Source organism: Podarcis erhardii (genome assembly GCF_964252035.2).
Source record: "Podarcis erhardii genome assembly, chromosome: 12".
In the NCBI taxonomy this organism is placed as follows: Eukaryota; Metazoa; Chordata; class Lepidosauria; order Squamata; family Lacertidae; genus Podarcis; species Podarcis erhardii.
Genome location: NC_138513.1, coordinates 43,290,145 through 43,303,075, shown reverse-complemented (window position 1 = coordinate 43,303,075; position 12,931 = coordinate 43,290,145). Strand labels below are relative to the sequence as shown.

Sequence of the window (12,931 nt, the reverse complement as noted above, 5' to 3'; positions counted from 1 at the left end):
CTTAGTCATGCTGGCCACGTGACCCAGAAGCTGTCTATGGACAAATGCCAGCTCCCTCGGCCTATAGAGTGAGATGAGTGCACAACCCCAGAGTTTTCCATGACTGGACCTAATGGTCAGGGGTACTTTTACCTTTACCTTTATGATGATTCTAGATTGAGTGGGTCTCGTGTAGTATGATGATCCTGCCCCTCTGCTTTTGCCTGTTCAGCAGAGTACAGGCTTTGCCCATGGACCTCAAGGTGTCAGGGACTGAACTCAGGTATGGCTGCTCAGGACTCCAATGCCCTGAAAGAATTCTTCTTCACACACAATTGTGTATCTTCAAAATGAAGTATAGTTATACAGTGAGGCTTGCAGCACTTCCCATTCTCCACCTCATCCATTTATTAGGGCAGCAACAAGTGCTCAATCAATTAAAAAACCTTCTGCTCAAAACTATTATATTATTAATGTCTGTACCACCCTTCATCTGAGGATCACAGGGTGGTTTTTACAAATTCTATACCTGCTTATTTGGTTGCACGCCTATGTCCAGTTATGTGTGAGGAGACATGTTTAGGTGTCAGGATGCTGTCAGCGGCTCCCGGCTTGTCGCCCAGGAATGCATAAAGACAAGGAAAAGTTTCTTACTGTCCTTTTTTATTTCAATCTTTACAGAGAGAGGTTACAGAACTCTGCCTCTTGGATAATGGCATTGTCCTGAGTGAATCTCCACTCCCCGTCTCTCCCACTTCCTCATTCATCTCCTCTATGGGTGCTGCTACGTGCCCTCTGTCTTTGAGCTCTTTGCTCTCCTACTTTTAAGGCTTGCCGGGTTCTGCGAGATGGAGGGTCTGGAATGCTTTCAAATGACAACGTGCCAGCCAGGTGTTGCTCTGGCTCTCCCATGATTTCCCAACTTCCCCCCTCATCTGCCTCTGTGCTGTGACCTCCCGCAAACCCCTGTTACAAATTTTACTGTCTTCCCCTTCCTCCTCCCTGGAAGGGTCCGGGTGGGTCCGGGTGTCTCCACCTTTCCTCCTCTGCCCAGTCCCTGACATCAGGATTACATTAATTGAACGGTAAATGGGCTAAAACCATGTCACAGGCTAAGGGTCTTGCATTATTTCTGTCCTGACTGCAACATGCATACTTCGCCCACCCAGCCCTGCCATGAAAAGACAGTAAAATTCCAACATTTGAATCAGTGGCTACATCGAGAGCAAAATGTTTTGCATGAAATTGTCTGTGGAGTTGAGTTTTCCACATCCACAGAAAGCATTGCGGTTTGAGTTCAGTGGCCTGAATACTGCAATTTGCAGACAGAGCAAGAACCAGGATAAATTGTCTTAATAAACTGTTCTTTTACTTGATGGAACAACCATAATAAGCTTGTGACTTGTCAATGCTGTAGCAGACAGGTCAATAATCTGCTTCCTAATTCACTCAGAATTATATTAGATCACTCCAAAGAAAGCATCTTATTATAGTTAATCTTCAACATTCATCTTTAATCTCCCACTTTCATTAAAATCAGATGATGGCCAAACTCGTGGGTATGGTAGTGATACCCTCTCTCCATCTCACATAGAAGAGCAGCATATTTTTAGATTTATGCCGGATAAAACTAAATCTCACCATTCTCCTGTGACGAAGGCAAGGGATACAAAGGGCTCTGCGAGGTGGAATGTAATGATTTATCAGAATGTGATGGCGCAGCTTCCAACTTATTTTGCAGTGCATCGTGATGTGTTTTTTATATAAGAAAATCAGGCAGAGCTGCACTGAAGAGTGAGCTACATCTGCCTTTCTGCAGTGTGCGTGAAGAGTTGTGTGCTTTGATGATGCCAGAGTCTGCTCTCCGTAAAGCCCCCTTGGTGCCGTTTCTGACTATGCAATTTCATTTTAACATTTTTTTTGCGAATTCCAAATACGCTTATTCAGATGTTAGTCCTATCAAGTGCAAAGGTATTTGCTTACTGGTAAGTATACTTATGACTGCATGTCTGTGCAGTCAGATTTCTTATTTATTTGATTTGATACTTGCCAAGCAGATCTCTAAGGGGAGAAAAACCCACTTTGTAAATAGATTATATTTATGTGGTTTGTTTGAGTTGTTCATGAATGAAATGAAGATTTACATAGAAATCTGCTTCTTCATGTTGCTGCTGCTGCTGGAGAAATCTTCCTTTACCTGGTCCTTGGGATTTTCCCCAGGCCAGCCACCTCCTCGGAACAGAGTTTGCCCCCCAGCTTTTCTCCTATTCTCTTTGAGTGCCTTTGCTTGGCTGAACTGTGATAGTACCTTCTGCCTACCTGGATAGAGGTGTGTGTGCTGGAGAAATTTAAAAAGGGCTTCCTCGACTGCAGGTATCTCTCCCAGAAACCCAAAATACAGTGGTACCTCGGGTTACATACGCTTCAGGTTACATACGCTTCAGGTTACAGACTCTGCTAACCCAGAAATAGTGCTTCAGGTTAAGAACTTTGCTTCAGGATGAGAACAGAAATCGTGCTCCGGTGGCGCAGCGGCAGCAGGAGGCCCCATTAGCTAAAGTGGTGCTTCAGGTTAAGAACGGACCTCCGGAACGAATTAAGTACTTAACCCAAGGTGCCACTGTAAAAGGATGCAGGCTCCAAGTGAAAAGACAGGCCTTTATTGAAATACAAATGTTCATAGAGACAGCCTCAAAAATGAGGAGGCTGTAAAGACCCACATCCAAAGAAATGCTTTGTATACACTTCCAGATTACACATGTGATTTCTGTTCACCTATCAAAGGGTTGTAGTAATCTTAATAGTTGCAACCCAATGTCACCATCCTGAACTAATCAAAATCACTTAGTTCTTCAGATCAGCCTGAATCAAATCATGATTACATATAATCATTTTTCAGTGTCTTTCCTTATTAAGACATTGACTAATTTTCCTATTCATTAAATATCTCCAAATATCATTTTTTTCCATCTATCTACAAAACCGACTCGGAAGCTGAGCAGTGCAGCGCCGGTAAGAGCGGGCGGCAGGGGTCACCGTGGGCTGGATAAATGAGTCCCTCGGGCCTTATCCAGCCCGCGGCCCTTGGTTTCGGGACCCCTGGAGTAGACTGTGGCTCTTGTGTCCTGCTTTGTGGTCTTACTTTAGGCATCTGCCTGGCCACTGTGAGAAAGAGGAAGCTGGACAAAATAAGCCTTTGCTCTGATCAAACAGGGCTATTCTTGTGTTCTTATCTACACACCTTGCCATCATGCAAATCTCAGCAGACATCTCAGGCAGCACTTAATAAGAAGCACCCCTTTTCAAGAGACAAAGTAAGAAATTCTTGAAGTTGCTTTGTTCTTCAGTTCTTCCTTTTCTTCACACAGCGTGATGGGGAAAATGTTAAATTAGCTGATTTTTATTTTTTAAAGCTCACTAAGTCATGGCAATCCACTGTTTTGAAGACATGCCAAATGTAATTAAACCAAGCTTGGATGCTTTCATATCTAGCCAGAGCAAGTTTATATGGCTGTTGTTCTGAACTTCTTTTTATTGAAGAAGTTCTTGTTGAGAAATAACTGTAATAACCAGGGTGTCAACTCAGCTGGCTCACTAATATTATCCAGTAAGTACCAAAACTACAAGGTCAGGGCCCAAATCAAATCACCGTCCAGGGAGGCAGATGTTGACATATCATTATTAAAAACCCCACTCTGAGGAAGTCATTTCAGTGTTTTGCTATGAGTCAGCAAGCGGCCATCAACCTTCAGCGGCTTGACAGCCCACACTTCTAGAACTTTCTAGAGCTGATTTATGACTGCTATGAAAGGAAACCTGCTCTGCACTTATTGTCATCTGGGAAGGGCATAACGGACTGTTAACTTTCCTCTGCTAAAACATAGGTTGCGTTCGGGAAGAAAGGTTGGTTTCAAAGGTAACATGTTCTGGCATAAGATGATGTTGAGAATAAAAACCTCCTCTAAGGTAACATCAAGCAATAGCGTTAATAAAACAACTTCACTTCTTCAATACAGCTTTTATTTAACTATCTATCTATTACAGCCAATGCAACTATGGTTTTGAAACTTTCGACCTTCGTGGAACTCTTTGTACGCTGACATCTACTGCACAAGAAGAATCCCTGCACAATTGCATCCACTGGATGGGGGAATTTTGTAGTATTCACACACTGCTTTTGTTGTTGTGTTGTTGTTTAGTCGTTTAGTCGTGTCTGACTCTTCATGACCCCATGGACCAGAGTACGCCAGGCACTCCTGTCTTAACCTCCGTCTTGCCATACGTGAACTGAGATTTTACCCTACAACCAGCATCATAGCATCGTAAATCACCTCCAACCAGGGGTAGGGGAGATACTTGCTCCCATTCAGGCTACTTCTCCAGCTATTTAATTTCTATGGAACTCTTTGGTCCAAGTTTCACATAAACAAATTGAAACTTAGCCTACCTGGCTTGGGCAAAGAGGCAGGTCTGAGCATATTAACAGTCCCTTTTTATTTGCAGAAATTCCATCTTATGGATGTAAAATCTTGGGCTTAGTGAGGACTCCCAAAAGGAAATCTCAACCAAAATTTGCAATTACAGATAGGTAGCCGTATTGGTCAGCCATAGTCAAAACAAAACAAATTCCTTCCAGTAGCACCTTAAAGACCAACTAAGTCAGTTCTTGGTATGAGCTTTCGTGTGCATGCACACTTCTTCAGATACACTCAAGTGTATCTGAGTGGTCTGGCAAACTCCATTCAAAATGCCTTCAGGATGAAGGTAAGAACGACCAAAGCGAAGAAATATCCTGGAGACTGCTTGATAACATTTAAGGATAGAGATATGAGAAATTTGGTTCTCCAAAAAAATAGGGAAAAAAGATTGTCTATAGACGGTTTTTACATAATTATTTTTAAAGACATCCCAATCAAACTGCTGAAGCGGAGAGACCCTTACAAACCACTAGTACAAATTCTCAAAAAGAACAACATAGAATTCAGATGGGAGTTCCCGGAGGGGATCTCCTTTACCTACAAGAATAAAAGACACCGGCTGAACAGTCCAGCGGAGATAGGCAAGTTCCAAAGAAAGTACAGAGAATTGACGGCAGAAGAAGAAGAAGAAATGAAAGGAGCAACTGGAGGTACCGCTGCGAAGGTGAAGAATGGAGAACAAAGGGATGAGGAAGGGCAGGAAGAGGAAGAGGAGGAAGAAGAGGAGGAAAGATTATAAAATTTAGGAAAATATATTATTCAAATTAATTTAATCTGAAAAATATGGCTTTAAACATATGGAATTGGAATGTGAATGGACTGAACGAAAAAAAGAAACGCAACAAGGTGGAACAACTTTTAAAGAAGAAAAATTTAGACATAATTTGTTTGCAGGAGACGCATGTAGCAAAGAGACACAGGAAAATCCTGATCAACAAGAGACTTGGAAACGAATTTATATCATCAGACAAGGAGAAGAAGAGGGGAGTGATATTGTATGTAAGGAGTAAAATCGAAGCCCAACAAATTTTTAAAGATGAGGAAGGAAGAGTTATTGCAATCCAAATTAATTGGCAAGGCGAGAAAATAGTGATTGTCGGGATCTACGCACCTAACGGAAATAAGACTGATTTTTACAAGAATTTGGAAGAAAAACTGTTGGAATACGCAGACCAGAAGATAATTGTGATGGGAGATATGAACGGAGTGGTATCAGCAGAGATGGATAGATTGAGAAATAATGGATCAAAAGAAGGAAAATTACCTAAAACTTTTTTTGAAATGGTCAAAAACTGCAATTTAATAGATATCTGGAGGCTACGACACCCAATGGAGAAACAGTTTACTTTTTATTCGGAACCAAACCAGTCAATGTCTAGAATCGATCAAATTTGGATATCAAATGAATTAACGCCAAGAATCCTCCAAGTAGAAATTCAACCGAGAGTTATCTCAGATCATAGTCCCATCAAACTAGAAATCAAAGGATTTGAAGAAAGAACTTTCAGATGGAAACTGAATGATTATTTATTGGATGATCGGAAAATTGTGCAAGACGCACAGAAGAAATTGAAAGAATATTTTGAAGACAATTGCAATAAAGGAACGAGGATGAACACCGTGTGGGACGCAAGCAAGGCGGTGATGAGAGGCTTTTTTATACAGCAGAATTCGATCAAGAAGAAAAATCGAGAGAAAGAAAAGAAAGAAATTTTAAAACAAATTATGGAAAACGAACAAAAACTAATCAGGAAACCAAACAATGAAAGAATTAAGCAAAGTATCAAGGTTTTACAAACTCAATTTGCAATGATGATAAACAAGGAGGTGGAATGGAATATAAAAAAACTGAGACAAAAGAATTTCGAATTCGCAAACAAGTCAGGAAAATGGCTTGCCTGGCAGACTAAGAAAAGGAAGGAGCAAAATACAATAAATAAAATTGAAGTGGGAGGAACGGAGATAAATAACCCCAAAGATATTAGGAAAGGATTCTTGGAATATTACAGACAATTATATAAAAAGAAAGAAAAGAATAATATGAGGAAAATAGAAAGATATTTAAAAGAGAAAGAGGTGCGAAAGATCCCGACAGAAGCACAAGAAAGGCTGAACACCCCGATAGACATAGAGGAAATAAGAGTGACGATAAAAAAACTGAAAAATGGAAAGGCCCCAGGACCAGACGGCTTTACAGCAAGATATTACAAAGAATTGGGAATATCCCTGTTGATACCACTGAAAGAAGTAATGAACAACATATTAAAGGAGAAAGAAATTCCAGAGACATGGAAGGAAGCACTTATAACCTTTATTCCAAAAGAAGATGCGGACTTAACCCAAGTAAAGAATTATAGACCAATCTCACTATTAAATACGGACTACAAAATTTTCACAGGAATTATAGCAGAAAGATTAAAAAAGGTTTTACAAGGAATTATCCATGACGACCAAGCGGGTTTCCTCCCAAGCAGACAGATGAGAGATAATGTGAGAAATGTAATAAATATTTTAGAATATCTGTCTGCAAGAAACGAGAAACAAGCAATGCTGATGTTCGTGGACGCTGAAAAAGCATTCGACAATGTCGCATGGGATTTCATGTTGAAAAATATTGAACAAAGAGAAATGGGAAGTCACTTCTTCAATGGAATTAAAGCAATATATACGGAGCAAAAAGCGAAGCTGATAGTGAATAATGTAATAACAGAAGAAATAAAGATTTCTAAGGGTACCAGACAGGGATGCCCATTGTCACCACTACTATTCATTCTGGTCCTGGAGGTGTTATTGGACTCAATAAGGAAAAAAGAAAGTATAAAGGGGGTGTCAGTAGGCCAAAATCAATATAAAGTCAAAGCCTTTGCTGACGACTTAGTCTTGATGATAGAAGATCCGCTGGAGACGGCAGCTGAGATACTGAAGGAAATTGAAACATTTGGAGAGGTGGCAGGTTTCATAATAAACAGGAAAAAAACTAAAATTATAGTTAAAAACATGGAAAAAGCAACAATGGAGGCACTGCAGCAACAAATTGGTATTGAAATTGTCAAAAAGGTCAAATATCTGGGAATATGGCTAACCCCAAAAAATATTGATCTGTTCCAAAACAACTATATCCCGGTGTGGAATGGAATTAAGAAGGATCTGGAAGTATGGAATAGATTAAAACTATCCTTCTGGAGTAGAATCTCAATGATTAAGATGTTAGTGCTACCAAAGATGCTGTTTTTATTCCAGATGTTACCAATATTAAAAGGAGTGGCGATTTTTAAGGAATGGCAAAGGACGATTTCTAGATACATATGGCAGGGCAAAAAGCCGAGAATTAAATATAAATTACTAACAGATGCAAAAGAAAGGGGAGGCTTTGCCCTGCCAGATCTGAAGCTATACTACGAGGCATCGTGTCTTTGCTGGCTAAAAGAATGGATTAAACTTAAAAATACAAAACTCCTAGACCTGGAAGGATTCGACAACAGATTCGGGTGGCACGCGTATCTTTGGAAAGAAAAGAAGAAGGGATATAAAACCTTTGAAAACCACATCTTCCGGAAATCGCTATGGGAAGTTTGGGACAGATACAAAAATATATTGGAAGGGGGGGTGCCACATTGGCTATCCCCGTTAGAGGTCATGGGGGTCAAAAAAGAAAATATGAGAAGTGATTGGATTACCTATGGAGATTTGGTGGAGAAAGAAGGAGGAAAGTGGAGATTAAAACCATACGAACAAGTTAAAGAATACGTCTTTGATTGGCTGCATTACCATCAAATAAATGAAATGTTTAAAAAGGATGTGAAAGAAAAGGGGTATAAAGAAAAAGATTCGAGATACCAAATAGAGATAGTGAATAACGACTCCAAAACAATTTCTAAAATGTATAAAATTTTGTTAGAATGGCACACAATAGATGAGGAGGTGAAAGTAGTTATGATTCAATGGGCCAAAGATTTAGGATACAACATAGACCTTGGTGATTGGCAGAAAATATGGAATGAAAACTTGAAATTTACGGCATGTGTTACATTAAAAGAAAACGTAATGAAGATGGTTTACAGGTGGTATATGACACCTGCAAAATTAGCAAAGATGTACAAAACCTGTAATAAATGTTGGAGGTGTAAGGAGAAGGAAGGTACATTTATGCACATGTGGTGGGATTGTAAAAAAGTAAGGGGGTTCTGGGAGATGATACACAATGAACTAAAGAAAATGCTAAAATATAGCTTTGTTAAGAAACCAGAACTCTTCCTGCTGGGAATAACAAGAACGGATATAAGTAGGAGAGACTGTAAACTGTTTCAATATGCTACCGTCGCAGCAAGGATATTGTTGGCCCAGAGGTGGAAACAAGAAGAGGTTCCGACTTTGGAGGAATGGAGGTCAAAACTAACAGACTACGCAGAGTTAGACAAATTAACAGGGAAAATTAGATACCAAAAAGACCAGAAATTTATTGAGGACTGGGGGAAATTTACAGAGTATTTGAAAAACATATGTGAGGATAGCACAACGCTAGCGTGTTTCAAAGAAGCTTTGTGAAAATAGGAGTATTGCCAAAAGGCAAGCAAGGATAGAAATATAATATTTAATGGCAATATCTAAAGAAGGAATGTGAGGAGAGGATTTGAACTACGAAAGATTGTCAGAGAAGTTGAGGGAGGTCCAAACAAGGTGAAATATGTGATATATAAATGGATTGGTTTATTGTTTTTTTATGGAAAAACTTCAATAAAAATTTATTATAAAAAAAAAGAAGAAGAAGTGTGCAGGCACACGAAAGCTCATACCAAGAACTGACTTAGTTGGTCTTTAAGGTGCTACTGGAAGGAATTTGTTTTGTTAAAATTTGCAATATTATTTACAGTTTTTAAAATAATATTGAATGCACAGTGAAATCCCATGAAGCCCTTCTAAGCTCAGTGGGACATACTCTCTACTAAAGGAGTGGCCCAGCTCCCCTCCCATTGGTCATCTCTTGGGGGCCACATGCTAACACTGGGAGAGGCCAAAGTCAGCCCAGAGCAGGACCAGAGCTGCTTCCCCCTCTTAAGAATCTCAGCAGAGGAAGTTGCAGATAGGTAGCCGTGTTGGTCTGCCATAGTCAAAACAAAATAAAAAAATTCCTTCCAGTAGCACCTTAAAGACCAACTAAGTTAGTTCTAGGTATGAGCTTTCGTGTGCATGCACACTTCTTCAGATACACTGAAACAGAAGTCACCAGACCTTTCTATATAGTGAGAAGGTGGGGAGGGGTATTACTCAGAAGGGTGGTGGGAATGGGTGATTGGCAGATAGCTGTGATGAGCCTGTTGACGACTCTTAACGACTGCAATAGGTCTTACAGGAAAAAGCAAGGAGTGAGAAGGTGAAAAATGGCTTTGTCATGTATAATGAGATAAGAATCCAATGTCTCTGTTCAGACCAGGTCTCTCCATGGTTTTAAGTTTGGTGATAAGCTGCAATTCAGCAGCTTCTCTTTCCAGTCTATTTCTGAAATTCCTTTGTAATAGAACAGCTACTTTGAGATCTTGTATAGAATGTCCTGGGAGATTGAAGTGTTCTCCTACTGGTTTCTCTGTCTTGTGGTTCCTGATGTCGGATTTATGTCCGTTTATTCTTTGGCGCAAGGTTTGGCCTGTTTGTCCAATATAGAGAGCTGAAGGACACTGTTGGCATTTGATGGCATGCACAATGTTAGACGATGAGCAATTAAATAGTCCCGAGATGGTATGTGTGATGTTGTTGGGGCCAGTAATGGTGTTGTCCGGGTGTATGTGGCAGCAAAGTTGGCATCTGGGTTTATTGCAGGCTCTGGTGCCAGTGTCCGTGTTAAGTCTGGTTATAGTATTATTGTGGGTTAGGAGTTGTTTAAGATTGGGTGGCTGTCTGTAGGCAATGAAAGGTCTTCCTCCCAGAGCTTGAGAAAGAGAACTGTCATTGTCCAGGAGAGGTTGTAGATCTCTGATGATGCGTTGTACTGTTTTAACTTGGGAGCTGTATGTGATGACTAGAGGTGTTCTGTTATTTTCTTTTTTGGGTCTGTCTTGCAGCAAGTTCTCTCTGGGTATCAGTCTGGCTCTGTTGATCTGTTGTCTAACTTCATCTGCTGGGTATTTTAGTTCTAAAAAGGTTTGCTGTAGATCTCTTAGGTGAGAGTCTCTGTCTGTAGAATTGGAGCAGATGCGGCTGTAACGTAGTGCCTGGCTATATACAATGGACTGTTTGGTATGTTTGGGATGGTAGCTAGAGGCATGTAGATATGTTTGTCGGTCAGTTGGTTTACGGTATAAGGTGGCATGTTCCCTCCCTCCTGGTCGATCGTTTGGGAGCTTCATAAGCTTTCTTCAGCATGAACATCACAGCGACTGATGCCAACAGACACTGGCACACTTAGGGATCTGCAGAGTTTGTACAATTTGCGTGACAGACCTCAGCAACTCAGCATTTTGGCTAATCTACTTTACATATAAACACACACGGAGCACTGCAACATGGCTCCCTCTCTCTCTAGCATCAGACAGCAAAGAGAAAAGGAACAAAGGACAATAGTCCCACTTCACAAAACACAGTAACACAAACATCCTGTCTCTGTCACTTCCCACTCTGTGGAGTCAAAACATACACCGTCATGTGATAGACAACAATCCCATGACTGCAGTCATGGAGCAGGAATTCTAACAGATCAGTCATGAGTCCATTTGTGTTACTAATCTGTGCTTTAAAATAAAATAAGTACAGAAATTTGCATTTAAATACACATACTACTTTAAACAGTCATGGCTTCCTCCAAAGATTCCTGGAGACTGCAGTTAGTTAAGGATGCTGAGAGTTGTTTGGATACCCCTGTTTCCCTTGGAATAGTTTCACAGCCAGGGAACTCTGGGAATGGTATAATAGGAGAAACTTGCACTAAATGCTGACAAATTTGTATACATCCTTAAAATAAAGTTCACAAACTGGGGGGGGGGGGGAGAAGTGCATGAGAATCCTGGGAACTGTCCCTTACCCCTCACAGAGTTACAATTCCCAGCACTGCTAACAGGCAACAGCACCCAGAATTCTTTGGGGGAAGTTATGCGTGTTTAAATAGGCTTTAAAAGTATGCTGTGTATGCAGCCAAATACCCATCCCACGGGTTTTTTTTCTTGTTTGTGCAATTATTCCTCAAGGTCTCTGCTCCTCCTGATGTCACAGCACCATCCTTAATCAGCGAGGATGCGACCTCCTTCAGCAAACTCACATTTGGCTTTTGAAAGTTCCTGTTGCTTAATCACACAAATCCACAGCTGTTCTCGAGAGCGTCAAGGTCTGGAGGGGAAGCAGCGAGGCCTCCGTCCCATCCCTTGATGTTGACTCCATGCTTTTAATTGCCATCTGGGAAGGTGTTACTGAAAAATTGTTTCTTATTCAAAAATTGGTGTGTCTCCCCCTTCTTCAAAATGAAAAAAACATAATATGCTGGCAAGTGCCAGAGCAGTAGGCGGGAAGCTGCGAAAATGTGGGGGTGAAGGAAAGCTTTTTGCAGCTGTGCTGCCTCTACTACCTTTGATTCTGAACAGCCCTTGAACTAGCAGTACTCTTTAGGCAGCGCTTTGCCCTGCCCAAGTAACTTTGTAACATAGAGGAGATCAAGAAATCGTTTTGTAAAGCAGAGGAGACAAAGTGGAATAACAAAGAGCCCTCTAGGCTGGCACCATAAAGATTTTTATTTTTTAAAAAAAACATTGCACCATCAGCTTTACTGTGGCACCTGTGGTTCAGAAACAAAGCAATGTTTCAGAAATTCCCGATCCGAATCTTGCCTCTGCCATGTATCTGCTCAGCTACCAATGCACAGGATGATGGCGGTAATCCTACTTTTTCAGGCGGGATTTACAAGAAGATAAGGATGGTGAAGCCTAACTCTTCTGAAGCACTGCTTGAAATGCTAAATATTACCATGGGCTAAATGAACAAATAGAAGTGGGGATTTCTAAATGTGTCCCTTCCACGTATGGGTTACCTGAGTCTGGTTTTTAACTGGGAATGCGATCCAGTCTCAGCTTGACCTCTCACCAGCGCTAGTAACATTGGGCTGCATCATGAGTCTCCCATAGCCTACTTTTGCAGTGCACGCACCCCTGGTCCACTTTAATAGGTATTACAGTGAGCTACACCAAAGGGTGGGATGCGGGTGGTGCTGTGGGTAAAAGCCTCAGCGCCTAGGACTTGCTGATCGAAAGGTCGGCGGTTCGAATCCCCGCGGCGGGGTGCGCTCCCGTCGCTCGGTCCCAGCGCCTGCCAACCTAGCAGTTCGAAAGCACCCCCGGGTGCAAGTAGATCAATAGGGACCGCGGGAAGGTAAACGGCGTTCCGTGTGCTGCGCTGGCTCGCCAGATGCAGCTTGTCACGCTGGCCACATGACCCGGAAGTGTCTTCGGACAGTGCCGGCTCCCGGCCTCTAGAGTGAGATGAGCGCACAACCCTAG

At 41.4% G+C, this 12,931-nt stretch overlaps 1 long non-coding RNA gene across 1 annotated transcript; it reads left to right on the top strand.

Moving 5' to 3' along the window:
- Nucleotides 1-109: 109 nt before the first annotated feature.
- LOC309326291 lies at nt 110-12,621 on the top strand. The gene is made up of 3 exons (XR_014150269.1): nt 110-1,964; nt 4,024-4,136; nt 11,633-12,621. It is a non-coding gene; the product is annotated as an uncharacterized lncRNA (long non-coding RNA).
- The last annotated feature ends 310 nt before the right edge of the window (nt 12,622-12,931 follow it).